The sequence below is a fragment of the Salvelinus namaycush genome, chromosome 8 (genome assembly GCF_016432855.1).
Source record: "Salvelinus namaycush isolate Seneca chromosome 8, SaNama_1.0, whole genome shotgun sequence".
Lineage (NCBI taxonomy): Eukaryota > Metazoa > Chordata > Actinopteri > Salmoniformes > Salmonidae > Salvelinus > Salvelinus namaycush.
In genome coordinates, this window is record NC_052314.1 from 3,839,529 (window position 1) to 3,858,477 (window position 18,949).

Consider the following 18,949-nt stretch of genomic DNA (forward strand, 5'->3'; position numbering starts at 1 on the left):
CAATACCATCAGAGTGAGACCTATACCAGTCATCAATACCATCAGAGTGAGACCTATACCATCCATCAATACCATCAGAGTGTGAGACCTATACCATCCATCAATACCATCAGAGTGAGACCTATACCAGTCATCAATACCATCAGAGTGAGACCTATACCATCCATCAATACCAACAGAGTGTGAGACCTATACCATCCATCAATACCATCAGAGTGTGAGACCTATACCATCCATCAATACCATCAGAGTGAGACCTATACCAGTCATCAATACCATCAGAGTGAGACCTATACCATCCATCAATACCATCAGAGTGTGAGACCTATACCATCCATCAATACCATCAGAGTGAGACCTATACCAGTCATCAATACCATCAGAGTGAGACCTATACCAGTCATCAATACCATCAGAGTGAGACCTTTACCATCCATCAATACCAACAGAGTGTGAGACCTATACCATCCATCAATACCATCAGAGTGAGACCTATACCAGTCATCAATACCAGCAGAGTGAGACCTATACCATCCATCAATACCAGCAGAGTGAGACCTATACCATCCATCAATACCAGCAGAGTGAGACCTATACCAGCCATCAATACCAGCAGAGTGAGACCTATACCATCCATCAATACCAACAGAGTGTGAGACCTATACCATCCATCAATACCAGCAGAGTGAGACCTATACCAGTCATCAATACCAGCAGAGTGAGACCTATACCATCCATCAATACCAACAGAGTGTGAGACCTATACCATCCATCAATACCATCAGAGTGTGAGACCTATACCATCCATCAATACCAGCTCAGGGTGAAAACACAACACAGTAAAATAATGTTTTTAAAAACTTCAGGAATATATACTTTTGTGAAGTGAAATGTTTTTATATGTACCTTGAATGTGTCCAATGAGAAACTGTCGTCATGTGGTTTCACCAAACCATCATCCAATGGGCTCATTCTTTCTCTATTACCCAGATGGTTGATAATGATTTTGATTTGATGAAGATTTTGGATGAGCTTCGAGATTTATGGCATTTGGTATTTTTGCTTTATTTTATTGTTTTTGTTTTTTCTGTTGCTTTTTTCTTTTTAAACACAAAGTTTCTACTTTTAGCTTTTTTGTTGTTTGTTTGAGAGTAAAAACATTTTATTTTTATGCATTTTCTATTTTGTAAAATGAGCTGATGTTATTGTCTGATTTATAGCTCAGATTGAGATCATGATAATGTCTGATTTATAGTTGGTAAATATACCTGTAATGAATATCTTTTGGAATAAAATTATGTTTTTTAAAGATTATAATATTCTGTGGTATAATTAACCTGATTTCACTATGTAACTCTAATGAGAATGTGTTTTAAAGCTTTACTGAGCTACTTTTAGTCAACTTCAACCAAAGGCAAGGTGTTTGTATGAAACCATGGAAACTGCTGGGATTCTGCACAACATCTGTCTTCCTCTAAAGCCACACCCCCTTAGCATCCAAGCCACACCCTCTTAACCTATAAGTCACACCCTTGTCTTGTCTAGGCCAACCCTCTAAGTATATAAACCACACCTACTAAGCCTATAAGCCACACCCTCAAACATAAACCTCGCTGAAATTTCAAACAGAATGACCTGACCTTAACATTGAGGAGACTGTAGTTAACATGGAGGAGACTGTAGTTAACATGGAGGAGACTGTAGTTAACATTGAGGAGACTGTAGTTAACATGGAGGAGACTGTAGTTAACATGGAGGAGACTGTAGTCAACATGGAGGAGACTGTAGTTAACATGGAGGAGACTGTAGTTAACATGGAGGAGACTGTAGTTAACATGGAGGAGACTGTAGTTAACATGGAGGAGACTGTAGTTAACATGGAGGAGACTGTAGTTAACATGGAGGAGACTGTAGTTAACATGGAGGAGACTGTAGTTAACATGGAGGAGACTGTAGTTAACATGGAGGAGACTGTAGTTAATCTGTTTTACAAAACGTACCACAGAGGTAGACTGAGTCAGTCTGGATGATCTGTCTTGTTAGGAGCTCTGTCACTTCATCTCTTTATGATACAAGCAGTGTCTTCACATTTCACCACACATCATTTCATAATCAATTCTAAACTCTTACGGCAATGAAATTAAATCAAATGAAACTATATAAATCAATAATGAACAAATCAAGAAACACAAACACCGCACTGACGTGAAACAGAAACAATGACGACTGGGGAAGGAACGAAAGGGACATATAAACGGCAGGTAATCAAGGAGGTGATGGAGTCTGGGTGACTGTCATTATGCGCATAACGATGGTGACAGGTGTGGAGGAGACTGGAGACATAGAGAGGTTTGATCTAAATGCAAATTGTTCTAAAAGCTTAAAACACATCAATTGTTATAATTCTATAAGTAAAAATCACTGACAAAGGGGCGTAGACTTCGGCTAACAACTTTGGCTTGCGTCAAGAAAAAATGTGGAGTGTTCGAACAGCCATCAAAACTCTTACCGGAATTTAAAACAAAACTTCCCAAAAATGTAGTCATAATATACTGTTTTGGCTGGTAGCATAATGGTAGCATGCTGGTAGCATAATGGTAGCATGCTGGTAGCATAATGGTAGCATGCTGGTAGCATGAGGACGCCTTCGGCCACCTACTAAGCCTATAAGCCACACCCCCAAACACAGACCTCTCTGATAGGTTGCTGGAGCCGAGTCAGACTGAATGACATGACATTGAACTGGAAGAGACCATAGTGTCCTCATACTCAACTCTGGTCCTCCAAGCCAGTTAAACTGTGTTTTTTCATTGCTCCCTTCTTTCTAATCAGGAGTTGATTTAGACCTGTGATACCAGGTGGGTGTAATTAATGATCAGGTAGAACAGAGAACCAGCAGGCAACGGACCTCGTAGGGTCAGAGTTCAATACCCCTGACATAGAGGGAGAGAATGAAATAACATCTAATGAAACTGAATCAATATTTATTGAAAATTGTTTTTAAAACACATCAATACACTGCAAACATGAATTACAATGATAAACCAACAATGAAACTTCCAAACTGAAACTATATCAAAAGCTTTTTAAACATTTTCCCTGAGCTTAAAAACAACATTTTAAAATAACTATTGTTATGATTATTATAAGCCAAAATGCACAAATGAAAGGCTACAGACGAAAGTAAAAAAGTCACTAGTACAAAAATATAATAATTCATACAATCAAAGCTGTAATACCTTGTCCTCCCTGATAATAATGTTATAGGTCTCACACTGATGGTATTGATGGCTGGTATAGGTCTCACTCTGCTGGTATTGATGGATGGTATAGGTCTCACTCTGCTGGTATTGATGGCTGGTATAGGTCTCACTCTGATGGTATTGATGGCTGGTATAGGTCTCACTCTGCTGGTATTGATGGCTGGTATAGGTCTCACTCTGATGGTATTGATGGATGGTATAGGTCTCACTCTGCTGGTATTGATGGATGGTATAGGTCTCACTCTGATGGTATTGATGGATGGTATAGGTCTCACTCTGCTGGTAATGATGGCTGGTATAGGTCTCACTCTGCTGGTATTGATGGATGGTATAGGTCTCACACTCTGCTGGTATTGATGGATGGTATAGGTCTCACTCTGCTGGTATAAATAGATGGTATAAGTGTCAACCTCTGCTGGTATTGATGGATGGTATAGGTCTCACTCTGATGGTATTGATGGATGGTATAGGTCTCACTCTGATGGTATTGATGGACGGTATAGGTCAAACACTCTTCTGGTATTGATGGCTGGTATAGGTCTCACTCTGATGGTATTGATGGATGGTATAGGTCTCACTCTGATGGTATTGATGGACGGTATAGGTCTCACTCTGATGGTATTGATGGATGGTATAGGTATCACTCTGATGGTATTGATGACTGGTATAGGTCTCACTCTAATGGTATTGATGGCTGGTATAGGTCTCACTCTGCTAGTATTGATGACTTGTATAGTTCTCACTCTGCTGGTATTGATGGCTGGTATAGGTCTCACTCTTCTGGTATTGATGGCTGGTGTAGGTCTCACTCTTCTGGTAATGATGGCTGGTATAGGTCTCACTCTGATGGTATTGAAGGATTGTATAGGTCTCACTCTGATGGTATTGATGGACGGTATAGGTCAACACTCTTCTGGTATTGATGGCTGGTATAGGTCTCACTCTGATGGTATTGATGGATGGTATAGGTCTCACACTGCTGGTATTGATGGCTGGTATAGGTCTCACTCTGCTGGTATTGATGGCTGGTATAGGTCTCACTCTGATGGTATTGATGGATGGTATAGGTCTCACTCTGATGGTATTGATGGACGGTATAGGTCTCACACTGCTGGTATTGATGGCTGGTTTAGGTCTCACTCTGCTGGTATTGATGGCTGGTATAGGTCTCACTCTGCTGGTAATGATGGCTGGTATAGATCTCACTCTGATGGTATTGTTGGATGGTATAGGTCACACACTCTGCTGGTATTGATGACTTGTAGAGGTTTCATTCTGCTGGTATTGATGGATGGTATAGGTCTCACTCTGCTGGTATTGATGGATTGTATAGGTCTCACAGTCTGCTGGTATTGATGGCTGGTATATGTCTCACAGTCTGCTGGTATTGATGGATGGTATGGGTCTCACACTCTGCTGGTATTGATGGATGATATAGGTCTCACACTCTGCTGGTATTGATGGATGGTATAGGTCTCACACTCTACTGGTATTGATGACTGGTATAGGTCTCACTCTGATGGTATTGATGGATGGTATAGGTCTCACTCTGATTGTATTGATGGACGGTATAGGTCAAACACTCTTCTGGTATTGATGGCTTGTATAGGTCTCACAGTCTGCTGGTATTGATGGATGGTATAGGTCTCACACTCTGTTGACATTGATGGCTGGTATAGGTCTCACTCTGCTGGTATTGATGGATGGTATAGGTCTCACACACTGCTGGTATTGATGGATGGTTTAGGTCTCACTCTGCTGGTATTGATGGCTGGTATAGGTCTCACACTCTGCTGGTATTGATGACTGGTATAGGTCTCACACTCTGCTGGTATTCATGGATGGTATAGGTCTCACTCTGCTGGTATTGATGGCTGGTATAGGTCTCACACTCTGCTGGTATTGATGGCTGAGTAGGTACTGAAGTCAGAGTTCTGGACTCTCTTCTTCTTCTTTGGTTTCCTCGGTCCCTGACGGATATCCAACGAGGCGTAAAACAGGTCTCCTTCCTCCTGAGAGAGAGAGAGAGAGAGAGAGAGAGAGAGAGAGAGAGAGAGAGAGAGAGAGATGAGAGAGAGAGAGAGAGATGGATGGTATAGGTAGACATTATGTTTGCTTTTGCCTACTGTTCTTAATGACTATACATCCTATTGAATAAGGCTGGGATAACAAACACATGGACTACAAATCAAGATGGCCACCCCTAAAATAACTAAATATCCCAGTCTGACTATACCTGTACTCTGCTCTCACTTCCCCTGATGGTCGTTTCGATCTGAGAGTCAGTTGGAGCTGAAGAGGAAGAGTTTATCACCATTAAAACAAGTCTGAGGTCAAACAAGGACAATAATGAGACTGATTCAGAATACAGTGACATCCAAATAATGAGTGACTGAAAAGTAAGTAGAAGACTGACTATGAGAGGAAGTTAGAGAGTGAGTTTACCTGTTGTTCTGCAGAAGGAGTAGACACAGGTGGAGGAGAGGAGAGAGGAGAGGAGAGCAGACACAGGACACAGACTGAACAGCAACATCCAACACAGACCACAGTCTACATCAGGGGAGGAGGGCTCAGTAGGACTGGTTTCTGGACATAAACACAAGCATAAATTAAGAAACTTGTCTCTCATTGAGATTCTGTTTCCCTAGCATTACAAGGTATGTAAATCTCTTTTGTATGGCACACTAAATAAAAAACAAGAAACAGTATTTTCTTACCAAATGAAAGACTGGTGATGACATTTCCATGATGGTAGACCTCTTTGTCCTCAATAGCTGTTTCTGTGTCATTGAGAAACCCTTCATTGTTCACCACAGGTTTCTTCCAGCTCCCACAGTAGTAGAGTCCCAGGTCAGATTCAGAGACGTTAGATATCAGTAGATCATAGAACTGTTGAGAACGCAACAGGAAATAGAATCGACGAACAGGATTGGATCTGGAAATTCTGAAATGACCTCCGTTCCCAACGGAGCTGTTTCTGTGCCAATCTGTTCCCAGAAAGTGTTTGATGTCACAATGAAGAACGACGTTGTCTCCTGGTCTGACTCTCAGCTCCACCTCTGCTGCAGAGATCCCATCCTGACTGGAGGAAACAGCACCTACAGGTATCAGAGGAACAGTGTTAGGATGAACTGACTGGAGGAAACAGCACCTACAGGTAGCAGAGGAACAGTGTTAGGATGAACTGACTGGAGGAAACAGCACCTACAGGTAGCAGAGGAACAGTGTTAGGATGAACTGACTGGAGGAAACAGCACCTACAAGTAACAGAGGAACAGTGTTAGGATGAACTGACTGGAGGAAACAGCACCTACAGGTAGCAGAGGAACAGTGTTAGGATGAACTGACTGAAGGAAACAGCACCTACAGGTAACAGAGGAACAGTGTTAGGATGAACTGACTGAAGGAAACAGCACCTACAGGTATCAGAGGACAATAGGGAGCTATGGCAACAACAGAGAGCAATGGTAACAACAGAGAGCTATGGCAACAACAGAGAGCTGTAGCAACAACAGAGAGCTATGGCAACAACAGAGAGCTATGGAAACAACAGAGAGCTGTAGCAACAACAGAGAGCTATGGCAATAACAGAGAGCTATGGCAACAACAGAGAGCTATGGCAACAACAGAGAGCTATGGCAACAACAGAGAGCTATCACAACAACAGAGCTATGGCAACAACAGAGAGCTGTAGCAACAACAGAGAGCTATGACAACTACAGAGAGCTATGGCAACAACATAGAGCTGTAACAACAACAGAGAGCTGTAGCAACAACAGAGAGCTGTAGCAACAACAGAGAGCTGTAGCATGCCATCATCCTCCATAGACAAAGATAGGATGCAAAGTAACAGCACGTACACACTACACTCTTAGTAAAAAAGGTGCTATCTAGAACCTCAAAGGGTTCTTCAACTGTCCCCATACCAGAACCTTTCGAATAAACGGTTTTGGTTCCAGGTAGATACCTTTTGGTTCTAGGTAGACACCTTTTGGTTCTAGGTAGATCCCTTTTGGTTCTAGGTAGATCCCTTTTGGTTCTAGGTAGATCCCTTTTGGTTCTAGGTAGATCCCTTTTGGTTCTAGGTAGATCCCTTTTGGGTTCAAGATTGAACCACTTCCACAGAGGAAATGGAACCAGAAAGGGTTCTCCTATGGGGACAGCCGAAGAACACTTTGGATCCCTTTTTGTAAGAGTGTAGGTTAACAAATGTAGACAAGTATAAAACCACATCAGACGATGATCTATCGTGCAGCTATGAGGACCAGTAAAACTCATTCTAAAGGCTACTTACACAAGAGAGTGATGAGAGAAACACACAGCCCGTCCATCTGGTGGTCTGATGGTGTGATGGTGACTGTCAGAGAGTAGCTGGGTCTTTGCTGTGTATTTCCGTGTTCATGACTAGATGTACTTTACCATGAAAGGACATACGAGCAGCGATTGGTTCGATGGAATGGAAAGTTTTCAGCTCGTGGTACACTTGTTGTGTGACATGAAGGGGAGGGTTTAGCATCGAAGTTAACAAGTTTCACACCGACATGACGTCACTGGAAAATATTCAGCTTCTTTGAGGTGGTCGTTGTAGATAGCAACACCTAAATATCAGCACATGGTCAAAGTCAACCTACTGTAACATCATCAAACACAACATGAAGAACCAAACACTAATTTTAATGTCACTTTGATCCTTGAAAGAGAAGTCTTGAGACAGAGACCTATCTTGAGACAGAGACCTATCTTGAGACAGAGGCCTATCTTGAGACAGAGGCCTATCTTGAGACAGAGACCTATCTTGAGACAGAGACCTATCTTGAGACAGAGACCTATCTTGAGACAGAGACCTATCTTGAGACAGAGGCCTATCTTGAGACAGAGACCTATCTTGAGACAGAGGCCTATCATGAGACAGAGACCTATCATGCGACAGAGGCCTATCATGCGACAGAGACCTATCTTGAGACAGAGGCCTATCTTGAGACAGAGGCCTATCTTGAGACAAAGACCTATCTCGAGACAGAGACCTATCATGAGACAGAGGCCTATCTTGAGACAGAGGCCTATCTTGAGACAGAGACCTATCTTGAGACAGAGACCTATCTTGAGACAGAGACCTATCTTGAGACAGAGACCTATCTTGAGACAGAGGCCTATCTTGAGACAGAGACCTATCTTGAGACAGAGGCCTATCATGAGACAGAGACCTATCATGCGACAGAGGCCTATCATGCGACAGAGACCTATCTTGAGACAGAGGCCTATCTTGAGACAGAGGCCTATCTTGAGACAGAGACCTATCTTGAGACAGAGACCTATCTTGAGACAGAGACCTATCTTGAGACAGAGACCTATCTTGAGACAGAGGCCTATCTTGAGACAGAGACCTATCTTGAGACAGAGACCTATCTTGAGACAGAGACCTATCTTGAGACAGAGGCCTATCTTGAGACAGAGACCTATCTTGAGACAGAGACCTATCTTGAGACAGAGGCCTATCTTGAGACAGAGACCTATCTTGAGACAGAGACCTATCTTGAGACAGAGACCTATCTTGAGACAGAGACCTATCTTGAGACAGAGACCTATCTTGAGACAGAGACCTATCTTGAGACAGAGACCTATCATGAGACAGAGACCTAAGGTTGGCCTCTATACCTGTATCCTGCCAGTATTAATGTTTGATTTATCAAACGATGAACATCGATTAATCATAACATTTAAAACCTGATCTGTATGAACTATTTCAGGCATCCCAAAATGTAGTATTTATCTACCAAACATGGAGACCTCACCCTGACTTGAAAACCATGGGCGCGCACGAGTAGATCACGTTTGTTGAGTTGTTGAGCATCGTTGGTCACCGCCTTACAAAGTGTGTTGCATTATGGTTATAAAATATGTCCGACTTCCGACTACATGGAGGCTGTATGACCTTGACTAAAACCATGTGATCAAAGGTCATGCAGATGTTGATGAAGTCGCTGCAGTTGCTTCTCACCAACTGGACCATGTAACCATCACCTGCATTGTGGGAGGGACTATTTGTCAACCAATCATTGGGGTGTTTTTGTTTGACCTACAGGAACGTGGTGAAAGACGTGACTGAAACAGGAACCTCCTTGTCATGATTCTAAAGCTACAGGGGATACAAATGAAAGTGATATTGGAGACCTCTCTCTATCTAATTAATTATACACACGTTATGTATTCAGTTTGTAATGAGTGATATGGGGCGTATAGTAAAGTTTATTTACACATTTATAAAGAAACACTTTTAGAAACACCAGCAGCTGTGTTGACACTGTCATGTTGAAACAGCCAGAAACTACAACCAGAAACTACAATAACCATAATGCCCTATAGAGGATGTGACTGAAACAGAAACACTTTTAGAAACACCAGCAGCTATGTTGACACTGTCATGTTGAAACAGCCAGAAACTACAACCAGAAACTACAATAACCATAATGCCCTATAGAGGATGTGACTGAAACAGAAACACTTTTAGAAACACCAGCAGCTATGTTGACACTGTCATGTTGAAACAGCCAGAAACTACAACCAGAAACTACAATAACCATAATGCTCTATAGAGGATGTGACTGAAACAGAAACACTTTTAGAAACACCAGCAGCTATGTTGACACTGTCATGTTGAAACAGCCAGAAACTACAACCAGAAACTACAATAACCATAATGCCCTATAGAGGATGTGACTGAAACAGAAACACTTTTAGAAACACCAGCAGCTATGTTGACACTGTCATGTTGAAACAGCCAGAAACTACAACCAGAAACTACAATAACCATAATGCCCTATAGAGGATGTGACTGAAACAGAAACACTTTTAGAAACACCAGCAGCTATGTTGACACTGTCATGTTGAAACAGCCAGAAACTACAACCAGAAACTACAATAACCATAATGCTCTATAGAGGAAGTGACTGAAACAGAAACACTTTTAGAAACACCAGCAGCTATGTTGACACTGTCATGTTGATCTGAGTCTTTCTGTTGTAAAACCACTACAGTGTCCAACTTTCTACTGTGGCAGATGACCCTCCCTCCACTTCTCTCTCACTTTCATCTACAGTTGGCAGCCAGAAACTACAACCTGAAACTACAATAACCATGATGCTCTGGAGTGAACGTGACGGTACATCCAAGCCAGATGTATTTTAACAGCTAAACCAATTGTAGATATTTATCTATGTGGATGTATTTCTGTATCTAACAATCTCTTTTTATTCAGGAACAGTGGGGAAACAAATAGGACCGAGACAGAGTGAGAAATTCACTCAGTGTGAACATATGTGAGCTCATCGTCATGAGTTTAGCAACACCATGGCAACGGCAACAGGTAGTCAGTGTGGGTTTCCTGTGTACTATGTGAGTGTGTGTGCATATGATGATTGCATATGCATGCCGAGTCCTTTTTGTGTGGCTGTGGTTTACTCAGCTAGTGCTGCTGCTCTGTAGGGGAGGGGTTAAGGGGGGGCTGGTGTTTAGGTCTGAGGGGTTAAGGGGGGCTGGTGTTTAGGTCTGAGGGGTTAAGGGGGGGCTGGTGTTTAGGTCTGAGGGGTTAAGGGGGGGCTGGTGTTTAGGTCTGAGGGGTTAAGGGGGCCTGGAGTTTAGGTCTGAGGGGTTAAGGGGGCCTGGTGTTTAGGTCTGAGGGGTTAAGGGGGGCCTGGTGTTTAGGTTTGAGGGGTTAAGGGGGCCTGGTGTTTAGGTTTGAGGGGTTAAGGGGGGGCTGGTGTTTAGGTCTGAGGGGTTAAGGGGGCCTGATGTTTAGGTTTGAGGGGTTAAGGGGGCCTGGTGTTTAGGTCTGTCGGGTTAAGGGGGGCTGGTGTTTAGGTCTGTCGGGTTAAGGGGGGCTGGTGTTTAGGTCTGAGGGGTTAAGGGGGGCCTGGTGTTTAGGTCTGTCGGGTTAAGGGGGGCTGGTGTTTAGGTCTGTCGGGTTAAGGGGGGCTGGTGTTTAGGTCTGTCGGGTTAAGGGGGGCTGGAGTTTAGGTCTGAGGGGTTAAGGGGGGCTGGTGTTTAGGTCTGAGGGGTTAAGGGGGGCTGGTGTTTAGGTCTGAGGGGTTAAGGGGGCCTGGTGTTTAGGTCTGTCGGGTTAAGGGGGGCTGGTGTTTAGGTCAGAGGGGTTAAGGGGGGCTGGTGTTTAGGTCTGAGGGGTTAAGGGGGGCTGGTGTTTAGGTCTGAGGGGTTAAGGGGGCCTGGTGTTTAGGTCTGTCGGGTTAAGGGGGGCTGGTGTTTAGGTCTGAGGGGTTAAGGGGGGCTGGTGTTTAGGTCTGAGGGGTTAAGGGGGCCTGGTGTTTAGGTCTGAGGGGTTAAGGGGGGCTGGTGTTTAGGTCTGTCGGGTTAAGGGGGGCTGGTGTTTAGGTCTGAGGGGTTAAGGGGGGCTGGTGTTTAGGTCTGAGGGGTTAAGGGGGGCCTGGTGTTTAGGTCTGAGGGGTTAAGGGGGGCCTGGTGTTTAGGTCTGAGGGGTTAAGGGGGGCCTGGTGTTTAGGTTTGAGTGGTTAAGGGGGGCCTGGGTTTAAGACAGTTGCTGGGCCTGGTCTCTGGGAGTCTGAGAGAGAGAAAGATGGGGAGACAGAGAGAGAGAGAGAGAGTGGGGGAGGGGTGAAGGAAAGAGAGAATGGGGTGGAGGAAAGAGAGGGAGGGGGAGTCAGAAAGAGAGAGAGAGAGGGGGGAAGAGAGAGCGAGAGAGCGACAGACAGAGAGAGAGACAGACAGAGAGAGAGAGAGAGAGCGACAAAGAGAGAGAGAGAGACAAGAGAGAGAGAGCAATAGAGAGAGAGAGAGAGAGAGAGAGAGAGAGAGAGAGAGAGAGAGAGAGAGAGAGAGAGTTCACATTTCTTCAGGTCTGAGGGTTAGTTTTTAGGTCTGTAGAAACCACAATGTTTCCATCTACTTGACAGGTGATGTGTCAACTGCTTGGCCAGCCACTGTAGCCCTGCACACATGTGAGTGTGTGCATGTGTGTGTGTGCGTGTGTGTGTGTGTGTGTGTGTGTGTGTGTGTGTGTGTGTGTGTGTGTGTGTGTGTGTGTGTGTGTGTGTGTGTGTGTGTGTGTGTGTGTGTGTGCAAAATACTATGTGACACCCCCAGCTACTCTGATACTGTTACTGACAGACCCAGCTACTCTGGTACTGTTACTGACAGACCCAGCTACTCTGATACTGTTACTGACAGACCCTGCTACTCTGATACTGTTACTGACAGACCCAGCTACTCTGGTACTGTTACTGACAGACCCAGCTACTCTGATACTGTTACTGACAGACCCAGCTACTCTGATACTGTTACTGACAGACCCAGCTACTCTGATACTGTTACTGACAGACCCAGTTACTCTCATACTGCTCCTCAGACCTGAAACTCAGGCCCCCCTTAACCCCTCCACTACAGAGCAGCAGCACTAGCTGAGTAAACCACAACCACACACATAGGACTATACATTATATACAACCATATGGACACACATACATTTTCACACATGTAAACAGATGTAAACATATACACACATGTATATATATATATAAACACATACATTGACCACTACTAATGTTGATAAGTCTGATATTATGATGTTGACATTACAGTACGCATATAAGAGCTAGTCACTGATTGTCTAAGAAGACACACTCTGTACACAGGAAACCCACACTGACTTCCTGTTGTTGTTGCCATGGTGCTGTCATTCAGCCTGAGGAAGAGAGACTAAACGTTGTAATTACAAGTTAATTTGTCACATATATCTCTCCCCTTCACACATATTGACCAGAGTGTGGATGATAACTGATTGGCCGCTGTTCATTGATTAACACAGAGATCATTCCTCAGATGGTTGTAACAAGTACTGTTTAACACTGGGTATATAGCACATCCTCCAGTGCATCCTGGGTATTGTAGTTTACTATTATCACCACCATAGTTAAGTGTTGTAAATACAAAGGTCCATCATGAAATATAACATAGATTCAGAATCTCTATTCATGTTGTGTCCTGTGACCTCGTGGGTCTCCATGACAGCAGTGTTGTGGTGTGAACCACTGGACCAGGGCCAACAACAGTCTGTTGCTGTTTAAAGATGTCTCTCTGAGAGTCACACCACCTAAACTAGATCATAGAAACTGGCTCAGGATTTATCTCTATAAGGTAAGATGATTTAAATGTTTAATCCAGCAAACTATTGGATTGATCCATTCTGATATATTATTCTATAAAAGCTGATTGATGAACTTTAGACATCTGGCTTTCCATCAAACTTAAAATGTCAAAGTCTGTTATCATAATGTAATCTGTAAACCCTTCCCTTCATGTAACAAGATGGGTGTCAGATCAAAGGACCACAAGCTGAAAACTTTCCACTCGATCGAACCAATCGCTGCTCGTATGTCCTTTCATGGTAAAGTGTAACTAGTAATGAACACGGAAACACGCAGCAAAGACCTTGTTACTCTCTGACAGTCACCATCAGACCTTCAGACCACCAGATGGACAGGCTGTGTGTTGCTCTCACTGCTCTGTTATGTGAGTAACTTTAGAATAACTTTCAAACAGTTGCTGATATCTGATTCCTTTGTGGTTTTAATGTTGAATAGATTTGTTATTGTGATGTTTGCTATCTTTAAAGACGTGTGGATGATGACCAAATGGCATTGAGAAGTTCACCTTCTTCTACATTCTGTGATTCATCCTAACACTGTTCCTCTGCTACCTGTAGGTGCTGTTTCCTCCAGTCAGTTCATCCTAACACTGTTCCTCTGCTACCTGTAGGTGCTGTTTCCTCCAGTCAGTTCATCCTAACACTGTTCCTCTGCTACCTGTAGGTGCTGTTTCCTCCAGTCAGTTCATCCTAACACTGTTCCTCTGTTATCTGTAGGTGCTGTTTCCTCCAGTCAGTTCATCCTAACACTGTTCCTCTGCTACCTGTAGGTGCTGTTACCTCCAGTCAGTTCATCCTAACACTGTTCCTCTGCTACCTGTAGGTGCTGTTTCCTCCAGTCAGTTCATCCTAACACTGTTCCTCTGTTACCTGTAGGTGCTGTTTCCTTCAGTCAGTTCATCCTAACACTGTTCCTCTGTTACCTGTAGGTGCTGTTTCCTCCAGTCAGTTCATCCTAACACTGTTCCTCTGTTACCTGTAGGTGCTGTTTCCTCCAGTCAGTTCATCCTAACACTGTTCCTCTGCTACCTGTAGGTGCTGTTTCCTCCAGTCAGTTCATCCTAACACTGTTCCTCTGCTACCTGTAGGTGCTGTTTCCTCCAGTCAGTTCATCCTAACACTGTTCCTCTGCTACCTGTAGGTGCTGTTTCCTCCAGTCAGTTCATCCTAACACTGTTCCTCTGCTACCTGTAGGTGCTGTTTCCTCCAGTCAGTTCATCCTAACACTGTTCCTCTGTTACCTGTAGGTGCTGTTTCCTCCAGTCAGTTCATCCTAACACTGTTCCTCTGCTACCTGTAGGTGCTGTTTCCTCCAGTCAGTTCATCCTAACACTGTTCCTCTGCTACCTGTAGGTGCTGTTTCCTCCAGTCAGTTCATCCTAACACTGTTCCTCTGTTACCTGTAGGTGCTGTTTCCTCCAGTCAATTCATCCTAACACTGTTCCTCTGCTACCTGTAGGTGCTGTTTCCTCCAGTCAGTTCATCCTAACACTGTTCCTCTGCTACCTGTAGGTGCTGTTTCCTCCAGTCAGTTCATCCTAACACTGTTCCTCTGCTACCTGTAGGTGCTGTTTCCTCCAGTCAGTTCATCCTAACACTGTTCCTCTGCTACCTGTAGGTGCTGTTTCCTCCAGTCAGTTCATCCTAACACTGTTCCTCTGCTACCTGTAGGTGCTGTTTCCTCCAGTCAGTTCATCCTAACACTGTTCCTCTGATACCTGTAGGTGCTGTTTCCTCCAGTCAGTTCATCCTAACACTGTTCCTCTGCTTCCTGTAGGTGCTGTTTCCTCCATTCAGTTCATCCTAACACTGTTCCTCTGCTACCTTTGCTACCTTTTATTTGGTAAGAATAATTACATTTTTCAAGTTGTATCTAATGGCTGTGTATTTGGTATTGGCATGTTTTGTTTCCATGAAAGAGAGGAGGTTGAGGTTAATTTATACTTGTGTGTTTTGTCCAGACACCAGTCCTCCTGAGTCCTCCTCCTCCTCCTCTCCTCCTCCTGTAGACTGTGGACTGTGTTGGATGTTGCTGTTCAGTCTGTGTCCTGTGTCTGCTCTCCTCTCCTCTCTCCTCTCCTCCACCTGTGTCTACTCCTTCTGCAGAACAACAGGTAAACTCACTCTCTCACTCTCTCTGTCAGGATTCACTTTTCACTCATACATGTTTTAAGTCTGCGTATTCCTAATCAATCTTACTTAACATTCATAATAATCACCTACGAATTTAACCTTTGTTTCTTGAAACATTTTGGCACAATAAGTAAACATCTACTAACTATTAACTGATATGTCCTTGTTTAACCTCAAACTTGGTGTTTTAATGGTGATAACTTTTCCTCTGCAGCTCCAACTGAGACTCAGGTTCCTCTGAACAGGACGACCACCAGGGGAAGTGACAGCAGAGAGCAGACTACAGCCAAAGTGGGTGTTGTAGTTTTATTTTGAATAGCCATATTGATTTGTAGTCCATGTGTTTGTCAACCCAGCCTTATTCAAAGAGCATTTTAATGGCATATAAAATAATTTAAAAAATAACATAAAAATCATCAAAACATGTTTTATAATCTAATTGTATGTTGATATGTCAATAATATTAATAGATTATTTATAAAAGCTATCTCTGTCTTTGTCTCTCTCTCTGTCTCTCTCTCTCTCTCTGTGTCTCTCTCTGTGTCTCTCTCTGTCTCTCTCTGCCTCTCTCTCTCTCTCTCTCTATCAGGAGGATGGAAACGTGTGTTACGCCACATTGGATATCCGTCCGGAACAGAGAAGAACAACGAAGATGAAGAAAGCCCAGAAGTCTGACTTCAGTGCCTCTCAGCCATCAATACCAGCAGAGTGTGAGACCTGAACCATCCATCAATACCAGCAGAGTGTGAGACCTATACCATCCATCAAAACCGGCAGATATTGAGACCTATACCATCCATCAATACCAGCAGAGTGTGAGACCTATACCAGCCATCAATACCAGCAGAGTGAGACCTATACCATCCATCAATACCAGCAGAGTGTGAGACCTATACCATCCATCAATACCAGCAGAATGAGACCTATACCATCCATCAATACCAGCAGAATGAGACCTATACCATCCATCAATACCAGCAGAGTGAGACCTATACCATCCATCAATACCAGCAGAGTGAGACCTATACCAGCCATCAATACCAGCAGAGTGTGAGACCTATACCAGCCATCAATACCAGCAGAGTGAGACCTATACCATCCATCAATACCAGCAGAGTGAGACCTATACCAATGTAGCTGGGAGGACAAGGTGTGACAATGACAGTTTTAATATTTTCACGAGTTACTTAATTTTTCCTTTTTTTATTTCATTCATTATTATTTTTACTTTGGTCTTTAACCTTTTCATAATAATAACAATAGTTTTTTTAGAAAATGTTGTTAAGCTCAGAGAATAATGGTTAAATAGCTCTTGTTGTAGCTTTAGTTTGTAGTTGTAGGTGTGAAAGTGAATTGTATTTCATTTGTAGGTGTATTGATACGTGTTAATGTAGCTGAATAAATATTGATTCAGTTTATTTAGATTTCATGACGTTTTAATTTTGTCTCCCGTTAAGGTATCTTTTAGTACAAGGTCATGCTATTTGGTTTTGCCAATGCTCCAGCAAACCTTTCAGAGGTATTTTAGGCTTAAGGGTAAAGAGGGTGTGGTTTTAGAGGATGACAGAGATGCATAACCAGAGCTGGGAGGCTAAGGGGTGTGGTTTAGAAACGAAGGGGTGTGGTTTAGAGGATGACAGAGATGCATAACCAGAGCTGGGAGGCTAAGGGGTGTGGTTTAGAAACGAAGGAGTGTGGTTTTAGAGGATGACAGATGCATAACCAGAGCTGGGAGGCTAAGGGGTGTGGTTTAGAAACGAGGGGGTGTGGTTTTAGAGGATGACAGAGATGCATAACCAGAGCTGGGAGGCTAAGGGGTGTGGTTTAGAAACGAAGGGGTGTGGTTTTAGAGGATGACAGAGATGCATAACCAGAGCTGGGAGGCTAAGGGGTGTGGTTTAGAAACGAAGGGGTGTGGTTTTAGAGGATGACAGAGATGCATAACCAGAGCTGGGAGGCTAAGGGGTGTGGTTTAGAAACGAAGGGGTGTGGTTTTAGAGGATGACAGATGCATAACCAGAGCTGGGAGGCTAAGGGGTGTGGTTTAGAAACGAAGGGGTGTGGTTTTAGAGGATGACAGAGATGCATAACCAGAGCTGGGAGGCTAAGGGGTGTGGTTTAGAAACGAAGGGGTGTGGTTTTAGAGGATGACAGAGATGCAGAACCAGAGCTGGGAGGCTAAGGGGTGTGGTTTAGAAACGAAGGGGTGTGGTTTTAGAGGATGACAGAGATGCATAACCAGAGCTGGGAGGCTAAGGGGTGTGGTTTAGAAACGAAGGGGTGTGGTTTAGAGGATGACAGAGATGCATAACCAGAGCTGGGAGGCTAAGGGGTGTGGTTTAGAAACGAAGGGGTGTGGTTTTAGAGGATGACAGAGATGCATAACCAGAGCTGGGAGGCTAAGGGGTGTGGTTTAGAAACGAAGGGGTGTGGTTTTAGAGGATGACAGAGATGCATAACCAGAGCTGGGAGGCTAAGGGGTGTGGTTTAGAAACGAAGGGGTGTGGTTTTAGAGGATAACAGAGATGCATAACCAGAGCTGGGAGGCTAAGGGGTGTGGTTTAGAAACGAAGGGGTGTGGTTTAGAGGATGACAGAGATGCATAACCAGAGCTGGGAGGCTAAGGGGTGTGGTTTAGAAACGAAGGGGTGTGGTTTAGAGGATGACAGAGATGCATAACCAGAGCTGGGAGGCTAAGGGGTGTGGTTTAGAAACGAAGGGGTGTGGTTTAGAGGATGACAGAGATGCATAACCAGAGCTGGGAGGCTAAGGGGTGTGGTTTAGAAACGAAGGGGTGTGGTTTTAGAGGATGACAGAGATGCATAACCAGAGCTGGAAGTCTAAGGGGTGTGGTTTAGAAATGAAGGGGTGTGCTTTAGAGGATGACAGAGATGCATAACCAGAGCTGGGAGGCTAAGGGGTGTGGTTTAGAAACGAAGGGGTGTGGTTTTAGAGGATGACAGAGATGCATAACCAGAGCTGGGAGGCTAAGGGGTGTGGTTTAGAAACGAGGGGGTGTGGTTTTGGAAGTTAAGAGGGTGTGTCTTTAGATATAGAATAACTATCTTCAAAGTGCTGACTCGGGACGTCGGTTATAAGATGAAAGATTATTGTTTGTAAAAATACTTGTTCACTTGACATTTTACCACTTTAGATTCTACAAAACAATAAAGAAAACGTTGCTAGAGAAAGCCATGCTAAACACTTGTGCTAATGACTCTGGATTGGTCAAGGACTGGATCTCTGTCACTCTGTTTTGAGACAAACTGTTTCCACTTCTGAGCTGAGCTGCAAATCCAATGCAGCAAGATCTTCGAGTCTCTCCACATTGTGATTTTGTTCCATTTATAAACAAGATCTTCGAGTCTCTCCACATTGT